General features: G+C 32.4%; 1 long non-coding RNA gene across 1 annotated transcript; it reads left to right on the top strand.

Moving 5' to 3' along the window:
• The first annotated feature begins 9817 nt into the window (after positions 1 to 9817).
• On the top strand, positions 9818 to 11153 carry LOC142241547 (uncharacterized). The gene is made up of 4 exons (XR_012723682.1): positions 9818 to 9893; positions 10546 to 10619; positions 10687 to 10779; positions 10850 to 11153. It is a non-coding gene; the product is annotated as an uncharacterized LOC142241547 (long non-coding RNA).
• Positions 11154 to 13593: the final 2440 nt, after the last annotated feature.

The following is a 13593-nucleotide window of genomic DNA, read 5'->3' as shown; positions in this document are numbered from 1 at the left end:
GCGGAACTTTGTGCGGTTGTATATACTTGTTAAATTTCTATAAAAATGTAAAATCGTAAATAGGTTTTCAAATTCTGGGGGGCTAAAATTTGTCTAGGGGGTCTAAGCCCCCTCCCCAGAGGCCTTCCTATGCTCATGATGGGGACTATATATAAGTATGGACCGATATGAACCAATTTTCGCATAGGTGTTAGAGACTATATACTGACATAACGTTCAAAATTTCAACCTGATCGGATGAAATTTACTCCTCCGAGAGGCTACAGAGATTAAAAGTGGGGATCGGTTTATATGGTGAGCTATATATAATTATGGACCGATATGAAGCAATTTTTTCATGGTTGTTAGAGACCATAACTTACACAACGTACCAAATTTCAACCGGATCGGATAAAAATTTCTTCTCCAACAGGCTCCGGAGCTCAAATCTTGGGATCGGTTTATATGGGGGATATATATAACTATGGGCCGATTTGAACCAAGTTTTGCATGGGTGTTAGAGCACATATCTCAACACCATGTACCAAATTTCAACAGGATCGGATGAAATTGCTCCTCCAAGAGGCTCCGGAGGTCAAATATGGGGATCGGTTTATATGGGGACTATATTATTATGGACCAAATTTGCATGGATGTTAGAGTGCCAAATTTCTACCTGATCTAAGAGACTCCGCAAACCAAATCTGGGGATCGGTTTATATGGGGGCTATAGGTAAAATTGGTCTGATATGCCCCATTTGCAATACCATCCGACCTACAACAATTTGTACAAAGTTTCAAGTCGATACCTTGTTTCGTTCGGAAGTTAGAGTGATTACCTTTTATCAATACTACAATCATTACACTGAAAAAACAGTTAACCCATCAGGAAGAAAAATTTTGGTTAATTTTACAAAATTTACATTATTTTTAGAAAACTTTAACAAAACAGTATTACAAATGCTGACATCATGCCGATATCACAAACATAAGTACATATTTTTCGACAAATCCAAGAAAATTTATTGGACATAATTATTTTTTTTTCACTTGTTAAAGAAAATCTTGTTTGAAAGTTGAAGGAAAAATTTGGAGTTCGAAATTGCAAGAATGTCTTTAGTGCGATACGAAGTTCAAGATAGGAGCGTTTGTAGTAAAATTGGCAAATTTAAATATTTATTTAATTTAATAATAAACTATTTTGTGAAAAGTACGAATTTAGTACATCTTTACGGTTTATTTGTGTATACTTTTTTCCAGCAAAAAATTATTAGAATGAAGGAAACTTTCTCCAAATATAATAATTCCATCACACAAAATAATATTATAATTTTTGAGCTAACAATAAATTGTTGTTACAGAAAATTTTGAAGTTCAACTAAATTTTTGTTGATATAACAAAAAGTTTGTTGATATAACAAAATTCGTTGCTAAAGTGACTAAAATCGTAATTGTATTTTTAAAATACGTTATTAGCTCAAATTTAAACATAATTTTAATTGTATTGACAATCAAATTAATTGATATTTTTTTGTGTGATGAACTAAAATAAAGTCAAATTTGATTTAGTAAAATAGAGGTTCACATTTTTTTGAGTGTAGTGTAAAGACAAAATCTTTGAAACCGGGCATTCTGTTTTTTCAGTGTACTTGAAAAACTTATGTACTATTCTCTAGGAAAATCAAGACTTACTTCAATTGAAGTATACTTTTAAAGTTTACAATTACCGCCGGTAATTTGCTTAAGTTTCACTAGTTTTATAAAATGCTGTTGTTGTTTGTTTCCTTCATCTTTCATTTTATGGCTTTGAGGCAGCAAAAAACCACTTGTAGCATTATTTAATTTAACTTCACCAAAGACATTGGTACAACAGATACAAGGATAAATGGATTGGGGGTAGCGTTATTCGAAGGATTTCAGAGAATCGTAAAACAAATACGCTACGCTTCCATGGTCACACAATAACGGATGTAATAAAATAATTTGCCATAATTGTAATTGAACTAAACTTATTGTTGGGAGGATGAACACAAACACATTCACACTCAAACTCATATCGTGAAGAGAGGCGCTTGTGAACGGAACGACTCAAACATAAACTTTAACTTTAAATACTCCACACACACACACACACTTACGAGCTTACATACTTCGAATTTCCTTGAACAACTACCGATACAGTACAGCAATTGTCGTAATGGATATGGAAATGTTGTTGTGGCCAGGATTAAAAACATGCACACAAATGCAGAATGTGCCAAAGGACATTGCCAAAGACAAAGTTGATACACCGGAAACGGAACTAAAAGCACACAAATAATAACAGAAACATCCAGTGGGCACATACCTCCATACAATTGACAATGTACACTTGGCACACAATTGCAGTGTATTTTTACTTGCCATAGCTCCCTTAACAAGGCTTTTCTTGTTGCTTACTCAAATGCATTTTTAATTTGAGAGATTTGTTTGTGTCGAATTTAATATGACAACATCAACAAACACTATTTTATATAACCAGAAATACTAAGAAGTCACAGTGAAAAAAATACTGACTCACTATATTAGGGAAAATTTTAAATTTTAAGAAATTATAATTGAAACAAGATTATAGTATACGTTTAATTTTTTGTCTTCTTTCATTAAAACCAAATTTACCCTTATGCAAATAAAATCATTTTTTGGTTTAAAGTTATAATCCTTTAATAAATTGAGATATTGAATCTTTGGCTTATACCTACACCATTTCTGTCAAAGAATGTCATCCCCAATCAAATTACTTGGGTTGTGGTAACAGTTACACAGAAAAAAACATGCCCGGTTCTAAAAATGTTGTTTTTACACTAATGATTTTGGAATTGATACCGAGCTAAATAAGCGGAGCATCGAAGTAAGAATACCTTTAAGATGCAATTATTTTTTAAATTTTAGTTCCGCTTACTTGATTCTAAGAAACAAATTTTTATTTATTCGTTTTTCATTTGTTTTCTTCGTGTGCTCTCAGAGTCCTTTAAAAACGTGTTAACGAAAACTTAGATTTCCAAATTCAGATTCTACTTCAAGTAGAAATTTTGAAATGTTTCACATAAAAACGTCTGTAAAACAAAATAGTGAAAAACATTTCCAATGTTTATCGATTTGTTGTTTTGTAGTCAAGACACGAAAAGTCAAAAACTTAACCCAGATATGCCGATGGGCCGTTATATTCTGTAGCACTCCAACAAGTAGATTAGAAAATGTAAAGTACTGTAAACGCAGAAACCTGAACATAACAGGTGTACTACATGTAGTACGGTCGGCATATCTGGGTTAAGGACGATTTCATTAATTTTAAAGAATTTTTCGGAATTATCACAGCCAAGTTGTCCTTAGTCAAATATTTTTTTTTTTCATGTAAATATACCCAGGCTCACTTAGACTATTCAGTCCATTGTGATACCACAGTGGTGAACTTCTCTCTTATCACTGAGTGCTGCCCGATTCCATGTTAAGCTCAATGACAAGGGACCTCCTTTTTATAGCCAAGTCCGAACGGCGTTCCACATTGCAGTGAAACCACTTAGAGAAGCTTTAAAACCCTCAGAAATGTCACCAGCATTACTGAGGTGGGATAATCCACCGCTGAAAAACTTTTTGGTGTTCGGTCGTAGCAGGAATCGAACCCACGACATTGTGTGTGCAAGGCGGGGATGCTAACCATTGCACCACGGTGGCTCCTATAAGGACAAAAGGACCTAATTGAAAAGTTTGTCGGCTTTTGGACAAGGAAAACGAAATTTATATCAGAAATGCGTCTTCTATGCTGAGCGAAAACAACATATTCGCATTTTAAGGACATTAAATCTTTGGCCTCACGAAGTCTATAAATAATTATAATCCGATATGATCTATATTAATAAGAACAACCTGTGCGAAGTTTCAAGTGGATAGCTTGCTTCGTTCAGAACCTTAAAAATTGGACATTTTTTTTAAATTTCAAAATTTCGGACAAGGGGCAGGTCCCGCTCCTCCATAACCGACCAAATATCGAAAAACAAAGCAGTAGATGTTTGTCTATACGCCTGTCTCAACCTTCACTGAAAATTTTAGGCAAATCGGAGGAGGCAGGACAAACATCGGGAGGTTTCACCACATGATCACCTTCTACGCTAAAAAAATATTTACGTGTTATTAAAGATTACGTATCCTAAATTTAAGGATGCATAATTTACAAACTATTAAGGATAAATTTCGTAAAAATTACGAAATTTAAATTAAAAGAAACTTTATGATCTTTGATTCAATTTTTTTTATTAAATTTTTTATTAAATTTGTAAACTGCCATTGGTTTCTATGTGAGTTGCTTTATTAATATATCGCAAAAAGAGAATGAAAATTCCATAAATGAGATCTATATCCTAATTTTAATAATATTGATACTAGATTTAAAGCTACAAAGATTCCTAAAAATGTCTTTATTTTAAAGAAGCCGGATCTTTGGCACGTAATCAATACTAAAATCCTTAATGGAAGGTCAAAATCTTTGGATCTAAGTAAACTTCCGTGCTTGCCCCGAACAGACAAACAAATAAATATAGTTCGAATTTTATATATAGGTATCAGAGAAAGTTTTCTTTTGCATGACACTATACTCATTTGTATGCTATGTGTCACTGGTCCTGCTCTCTCATTCGCCTGTCTAATAATAGCTTGTTTGCTTTATACGGGACGCGCAAGTTTTCATATCACAAAGACGATCACAAATTCAGTATAAAAAAATATAAAAAATTTCCGTAGTTAAACTAACACTAAATTTAACTTATTTTTATTGGAAATAAATTATATGCTAGTAATTAAATTTTATTATTTTTTTTCGAAATTTTCCAAAGCTTAATGAAATTTTACTTTTTTAAGTATGTCTCAAAAATTTCATGAACTAAACGTGAGTATAAAGGTCAATGACCGTACACATAAGTTCAATATGAACTAAAGCAAAAGAAGTAAGAATGAACTATTGTATGGTTAAAATGGTCATGATTTGGCGCCAATGATTTTCTTCTTTACTTTTAGTTAATTTTTCCTTCTATGAGATGATGTAATTTCGTGAACTGCAGCTAAAAAGTACAACAGGTCATAAAAATTTCCTGGTTTTAACAACGTTTGTGGAAATCTCAAAATGTGAAGTAAAATTTAGTTCAATTTTCGTGCGAGGTAGTTCATTCTTCCTATAAAACAGTTCACTTTTTTCGGTGCACGTTGGCCCTCTTCAATTATTTGGACAATATATCTCAAATAAATTTTGGTTCATAAATACACCGAAGAAGATCAGCGGTCTCCTGGCGTTGTATTTCGAAATCTTGATCTTATTGCTTGTAACCTTGTATGAAATTATTTCTTCAATTTTTAAATTATTACTGATTTTCTACAGCAGTGCTTATTTATTTTGTCAAATATCTATTAAGGATTTTTATGAGGAATTTAAATTGGGGATGTTTGGGAGTGGAAATTTCCTAATTTGGAGACAAGACCAAGAAAAATATTGGCAACACTGATTGAATGTTTTTAAAAATCTTACAACTCTTCGATATCTTCAATAATATACACAAGATTTTTCTTTGATGAATCCAGCATCTCCCAGATTTATATATAGCTCCCGTGTGATATGCATATATACCAAATTTTCACAAATATAACCGTATCACTTATGTGTAGCAAACGATTTTAGTCATTGTATCATAAAGTATCATTCTTCCCGGACTTTTTTTATTTCACTGTGTATGGGATAGAAAAAAACTTGACTTCAAAAAGAGCAAGTAACTCATTTTAAAAATTCAAAAGCATTTTCCTCATAAACCACAACGACATTTCACCATTCACAAGAAGAATGAAGAAATGCAACAGAATGAATATAATTTAGTTTCTCCTGGTGTTTTGATTACTTTTCTCCACAAAGTCCAGGTTATATTCTTTATGACCACAGGTAATAACGAGTCTCTGTTCCACATTATTCCTTTCCTTGGTTTTGATAAGTTAATCCGACAAATGGTCGGAATGCAATAGTTTATGTGAATGTCCTTTCTGCTTCACATTGTTGGTATTCTAAAGGCAATATTGTGGGTGATTTTGCATATAAAACGACTTAATTATGACACCGTTAAGTCGGAACAATACATTGGCATATTGTTTATCTTTTTCTTCAACAAAAGTGGAAGAATTATTGTTAAACCTCAAATGGGAGAGTGTAAGTGTATGATGTATTTATGACACTCCTACTGTTTCAATCTTTTTGTTCAATTTTCTATACATTTCATCATTTCTCTCGCCGCGTCAATTAGCATTAAGAGCAATTATCTTTTGTCACATCGCACCAATGAGGTAGTAAGTAAATTTAATTTTCCACATTTTAATCAGTTTGTTCCATGTGACAATTTGAGAAATTATCGATGTACACAGAAAAAAGGTAAATAATGAACTACCTCGTGCGATTGCGGAATAGTAAAATAGAAGTAAAATAGTAAAAACGTGAGCAAGAAATTAGTCAAAACAAGTATATACGGCCGTAAGTTCGGCCAGGCCGAATCTTATGCACCCCCTACCATGGATTGTGTATAAATTTCAACTAAAGACTGTCATCCATAATCGAATTACTTGGGTTGTGATAATACTTGCCGTCTTCTCAATTGGAAGCTAGTCCATAGGGGGGTAGATTAAAAACCTATATAATTCAGTCCTTGACCGGTATGAATTTTCGAGCGGTAACCAAGAAACTTGCTGTCCCAAGAGGCTCCCGAGGTCAAATCTGGGGATAGGTTTATATGGGGGCTATATATAATTATAGATATAAAATTATTTACCTATATAGACTAATTTTAGCATGAATGTTAGAGACCATATAATAACACCAAGTTCCTCCAAGAAGACCCGCAAGCAAAATCTGGGGATCGGTTTATATGGGGGCTATATGTAAACGTGGTCCGATATGGTCCGAAATTTATTCCAATAACAATAATAATAATAATTTTATTGTTTACAAGATTGCAAAAGCATTTTGATCTATTGGATTTAGAAATAAATTTACACATGATGGAATTCAAGAGTGATAGTTAAGGCGTTCAAATAACCGGGTTGTTTTCAAAAATCGGTTTTGGGGTTTTTATTTTGCTCAAAACCGATTAAAATCAAAAATATAACAAGTATATACGGCCGTAAGTTCGGCCAGGCCGAAGCTTGGATTGCGTAGAAACACTGCCATCCACAATCGAATTACTTAAGTTGCGGTAACGCTTGCCGATGGCAAGGTATCTTAAACCTCCTAACACCGTCTTCTAAATTGTATGTAAGTCCATACGTGGTATATATTAAATCAAAAAATATCGATCAAATATGTATATAATTTACTTTGACAAAATTTTCTATAGACATAAAATTTTGACAAAATTTTCTATATAAATAAAATTTTAATAAAATTTTCAAAAAAATTTTTTATAGAAATAAAATTTTGACAAAATTTTCTTTAGAAATAAAATTTGACAAAATTTTCTACCGAAATAAAATTTTAACAAAATTCTCTAAAAAATAAAATTTTAACAATTTTTTTTGTGGAAATAAAATTTTTACAAAATTTTCTATACAAATGGTAGATTTTTGGTAGATTATTTTTGGCTCCAGTGGCAACCATGATTATGAACCGAATAAAATTTTAACAAAATTTTCCATAGAAATAAAATTTTGACAAAATTTTCTATAGAAATAAAATTTTGGTAGATTATTTTTGGCTCGAGTGGCAACCATGATTATGAACTGATATGGACCACTTTTTGTGTGATTGGAGATCGGCCATATATAACTATAGACCGATATGGACCAATTTTGGTATGGTTGTTAGCGGCCATATACTAACACCACGTTCCAAATTTGAACCGGATCGGATGAATTTTGCTCCTCCAAGAGGATTCGGAGGTCAAATCTGGAGAACGGTTTATATGGGGGCTATATATAATTATGGACCGATATAGACCAATTTTTGCATGGTTATTAGAGACCATATGCCAACATCATGTACCAAATTTCGGCCGGATCGGATGAAATTTGCTTCTCTTTGAGGATCCGCAAGCCAAATCTTGGGATCGGTTTATATGGGGGCTATATATAATTATGGACCGATGTGGATTAATTTTTGCATGGTTGTTAGAGACCATATACTAACACCATGTACCAAATTTCAGCAAGATCGGATGAAATTTACTTCTATTTTAGGCTTCGAAAGCCAAATCTGGGGATCGGTTTATATGTGGGCTATATATAATTATGGACCGATGTGGGCCAATTTTTGCATGGTTGTTAGAGACCATATACCAACTTCATGTCGGATCGGATGAAATATGCTTCTGTTAGAGGCTCCAAAAGCCAAATCTGAGGGTCCCTTTATATGGGGGCTATACGTAAAAGTGGACCGATATGGCCCATTTGCAATACCATCCGACCTACACCAATAACAACTACTTGTGCCAAGTTTCAAGTCGACAGCTTGTTTCGTTCGGAAGTTAGCGTGATTTCAAAAGACGGACGGACGGACGAACGGACGGACATGCTTAGATCGACTCAGAATTTCACCACGACCCAGAATATATATACTTTATGGGGTCTTAGAGCAATATTTCGATGTGTTACAAACGGAATGACAAAGTTAATATACCCCCCTATGGTGGAGGGTATAAAAATTAAGGAAAATGTGTTTTAACTTTCATTCCACTGAAAAAAGCATGCCCGGTTCCAAAGATTTTGTCTTTACCCTAATGATTTTGATTCCCAGTCAAAGAAACGGGGAATTAAAGTAAGGATACTAAGACGCAATTCTCTTTTAAATTTGTTTTTTTTTTGCGTACACAGAAAAAAAGGTGTCTTGTTAATTTTAGGACCAGTTTAACTTCCACATAGTTCAAAAAATTTACTGTAATATAGTTCATTTTTCGTAACCACTGCGAAAATTAACTTAGCTAAAGGAAAATTTATAAAAATTCAGTAAATGTTTTTTAGTTCACTAACTACGAAATGGGACGGATTTTTCCTTAAATAAATTTCCAATACAATAGTTAATGCATCGTTGATTGTATTATAAAAAGACATAGGCAATATAAAAATCTTACTACGAAATGTGGACAATTTACTAAGAAAAATTTTTGTATGGAAAAAAAATTTTGTAGTAAAAATTAACTTAACCACAGTACCGATTCGTATGGCGGCTTCCTACAGCTTATTTCGGTTTTTACTATAAGTTGGAGTATATTTCCTCACATTGAAAATTTTAGATAAAGTAGAATAAAAAGTAGTTAATTTAATCCTTGACGGGTGTATATAATTTTTTATGGATTCCTCGTAAATTTTGAATATATTTTACCTTATCCTATAGATAGAATACCAACTAATCAATAAACGTAATACTGGAAATTGAAGTGAGAAGAAATTATGAAATTATTGCATCATCTTTTTTTTTGTTTGTGTTTGTTATTGCGATGATGTTATGGAATGTGTGTTGTTGGTATCTTTTGTGGTGATAGTTGTTTTGTTGCAATAGCGAGATCAGAAAGGGATCATGTATGTGTGGAGTTGTTTTTCTTTACATATGTGGCCTTTATGACTATTTGTGTCTTTGAGTTTTATTGGTGCATTCAGTTCTGTTGATGCATTTATGAAGCGCACACGTGGTGCGCTTGCGTGCGGTATTTGTGTTTATTAATAAAAATACATTTATTTCGTAACATTTTAGAAACTGATAAGTGAATGGTGTGATGTTAGAGAAAACAAAAACACTTTATATTGATAAAAAATAAATAACTCTAAAATAAATCACATATTAAGAAGCTGTATATTTCTATTAATAATTTAAAATTAGTGCGGTTTTAAATTGGTTTACATAAAAATATTCATAATGAGTGGTAATAAAATGATCTATATTTACTCTACATCTGGATCACAGTACAATTTTTTGAGTCTATATTTTTATGTATATAGACTCAAGTACACACGAGTCCTTAAGGTGTGTACTAAGTTCGAGTTTAGGTGCTAAAATCAGAAATAAATCAGTAAGAAAAGTATAAAATTATACGCCTTCGATGCAAGTTTAAATATAACTTGATGGAGAATAGCTCGAAACAAGTTTTTTATAAAGTTTATATTCTTTAAATGGATTACACGATTAAGAACAGAAAATCGTTTTTAAGCTTATGTAGAACGCTGTTTTTTAATTTAATATGATGAATTGTTTTCAAGTTATTCCAATATATATAGCGGAAGTGCCTTAATTTTGAACATAACCGTATATCTCAAAAAGTCGAGCTCTTAAAAACACAAGTGTAAATTTGGATTCAGCAACCTCAAATTACTAAAAATTTGATATAAATTTTAAATGAACACAAAAACGGTTCAATTTTGTTCCCATGTATTTCTAAAGAAAACTAATCATGAAAAATTGGGATTTTAGCCACTAAACTCGAACTTAATATCCACCATAAATACTAAATGCTATATTGACAAGTGGAAATTATATCTAATTTTATAATATTTTTATTTCATTTATATTCTGAGAAGGATTTCAAAAATGTCCCATTTGTGCATGGATATGATTCCACTAATGTAGTAATTGGATGATTTTTTTCAATGTGGTAAGTTTTTCGTCCATTTGTAATAAAGCCAAAATTTCTATTTATTAAAAATAATTTTCATTTGCAGGATGACAGCAAATCTAATGGTATTTTTTGGAATCTTCTTACTGTTTAATGCTATCTAAGCTGATATCCCTATTGGCTCTAAGAAAATTCTCTTGTAAGTTAAAGATCAAAATACCATAGAATTTGATAATATTTTTATATTTCATATACCTTTTTAACTTCAGAGGCTTATGACGCAAATCCACACAACAAAAACTAGCGAAATCGGTGAAATTGGACAAAAATGAAATGAAAATAGCAACTTATGGCATATATCTTTCATATGGATAGAAAATGGAAATTGATATTAATTAGTTTCATTCTACTAACATAGAATATTACTCTTTTGAAGAAGCAATTACTAACTACCGAAAAGTAACAACATACAGCGTACAAATAAAAACATTTCTTTTATTGTATATCATAAGCCATAGTTTTATGTAATATAATAATAATTTTTTGAAATAAAATACTGGTAGTTATGAAAAATTGTCTTATATTGTACGAAAAATTTCTTAGTTGTATACAGGCTTGTTGTACCTTTAATTCCTCAATTTATTTACTTCTTTGAAAATTATACTGATAAATAGTTTATTTGAAACCAATTTCTAAATATAGGATTCCCAAAAACTTGTTCATTTTTCCGGATAGCAGGAATATTTTGAATGAGTGTAAGTACATTCTTCCCTCAGCGTAGTAAGAATGAACTAAAATACGATGCAATACATAAACTTATTTATAAGAAAATCATGAACTTATCTAGATGAAAAAAATCTTTGGCGCCAAATCATGGTCATTCTTACTATGGGTTAGTTCATTTTTCGTAAACAATAGTAAACTTTTTTTTCGGTGTACTTGATTCAAGGAAGCAAATTGTAATATTTCAAGTTGTTTTCTTCATATGTCCTTCACAAACGTGTTAACATCTTCTGTTATGATACCCATTTTTAAGTCGAATCAATTAATTAATAGTTAAGTGATTCGTTGACTAAGGTTTCAATAATTCTAAAAATTCCTCAAAATTAATGAAATCAAAATTGACTTTTTGCTTCTTAACTACAAAGCAATGAAGCGTTCAATAATAGGACATGTATTTAAATACTTTATTTTAAAAACGTTATTTACGTTTTTAAAGGGCTTTGACATCACACAAAGAAAAATCAAAGTCAAAGATTTTTCGCAAGTAAGTTAAGTCTGGATTTGCCGGCGCGCCAACTTTGGAAGAACCTAGATAGATTAGGAATCCACGGACGTAGTTCAGCTAAATGTGGTATTGTCCCTGAGGTTCTTAGTGATCATTTTACTGGGGGTTAAAGTGTCCATCTAGGGGAAATTGAACTTCATCCTTCTCTCGACTGTACATTCAGATTTGAATTTACTCAAATATCTGAATCTGATGTGTATGGATCTACGATTAGGGTTAAATCAGATGCTATTAGTGAGGATGGTGTATCAGTTAAATTCTTGAAACTTATTCTACAGCACGTCGTCGGTGTTATGACACATATTTTTAATCACTGCATAACGACGTCCCACTTTCCTAGTATATGGAAAGTTGGCAGAATTATACCGGTGGCAAAGTTGACATCACCTACTTGCCCCAATGATTTTAGACCCATAAGTATTCTTTCAGTTTTGTCAAAGATCTTCGAATCCATTCTTTCTTCCCAAATTACTAAATATCTGAATGAAAATAGACTTTTGTCTTCATTTCAATCTGGATTCCGAGAGGCACACAGTTGCACTACAGTGGTACTAAAGGTCATGGAGGATCTAAGATCCAAATATGATCAAGGCAATACTTCGTTGATGTGTTTCCTGGACTTTACGAAGGCTTTTGACAGAGTGAATCACGGATTACTATATAAAAACTCAAGTACTATTTTGGTTTCGGTGAGTCATCACTTAGTCTTATGAGGAGTTACCTCTCTGATCGAGCTCAGAAGGTTGTACTAAGTGGTCTGGAATCCCGGCTTAAGGCAGTTTCTATGGGAGTTCCGCAAGGTTCAGTGCTGGGCCCACTTCTGTTTAGTATCTTTATTTATGACGTATTCTCGGTATGTAAATATTCGAGGACACATGCCTACGCGGATGATATACTATTGTACATAACTAAGGAGGCATTGGCGATAGACGATACCGTCAGGATGTTGAATGCATCTGCAGTTAGTGTGGGATTGGGCGAACTCAAATGGTTTGTCTCTCAATCCAAACAAATGTTCGGTTTTACCTATAATTAGATACCATATTAATACAGTACTCAAACTTGGTTGCTCAAATCTGCAATATGTTAGGAAGGCGAAGTACTTGGGGTTTTACATTAATTCATCTTTGATGTGTAAGGATCATATAAATAGTGTCGTATGTAAGGTATACTGTTCACTTCGTAACTTGCGTGTTTCATCTAGATATTCACCGCCAGAGCTCAGACGTAAACTTATCATTCAGTTGATTCTTCCATTACTAAATTATTCTGCCGAAGTATATAGTAAGCTTGACGTTGGTTCAATGCATAAGGTACTGTTATCGTATAATAATGCGACTAGATATGTATATGGTCTGAGCCGCTTTACTAGCATATCCACATGGCGCAAAATGATTCTTGGTATTGACCTAGAGGATTATTTGTCGTATAGAAATTTGGTTTTCTTGTATAACCTATTGTACTCACAGAAACTTGGTTACCTATATGAGAAAATAGCTTTTGGTAACTCAACGAGATGTCGGACTATTATAATACCAAGATTCAGGTTTACCAACACCAGCAGATTTTTTTTCGTTAACTCGATCAAATTGTGGAATTCATTACCACAACGTTTAAAAAATATAACAAAAAAAAACAGTTTTAAGTTTGAAGTTTTTCAATATTTTTTAAATTACTGATTTCCTTTTTGTCTTACTAGCTTGACATTTCCAAAACTACATATAA

Source organism: Haematobia irritans, chromosome 1 (assembly GCF_050003625.1).
Source record: "Haematobia irritans isolate KBUSLIRL chromosome 1, ASM5000362v1, whole genome shotgun sequence".
Lineage (NCBI taxonomy): Eukaryota > Metazoa > Arthropoda > Insecta > Diptera > Muscidae > Haematobia > Haematobia irritans.
Note: the sequence above shows the minus strand (reverse complement) of the source record. Positions and strands in the feature narration are given on the sequence as shown.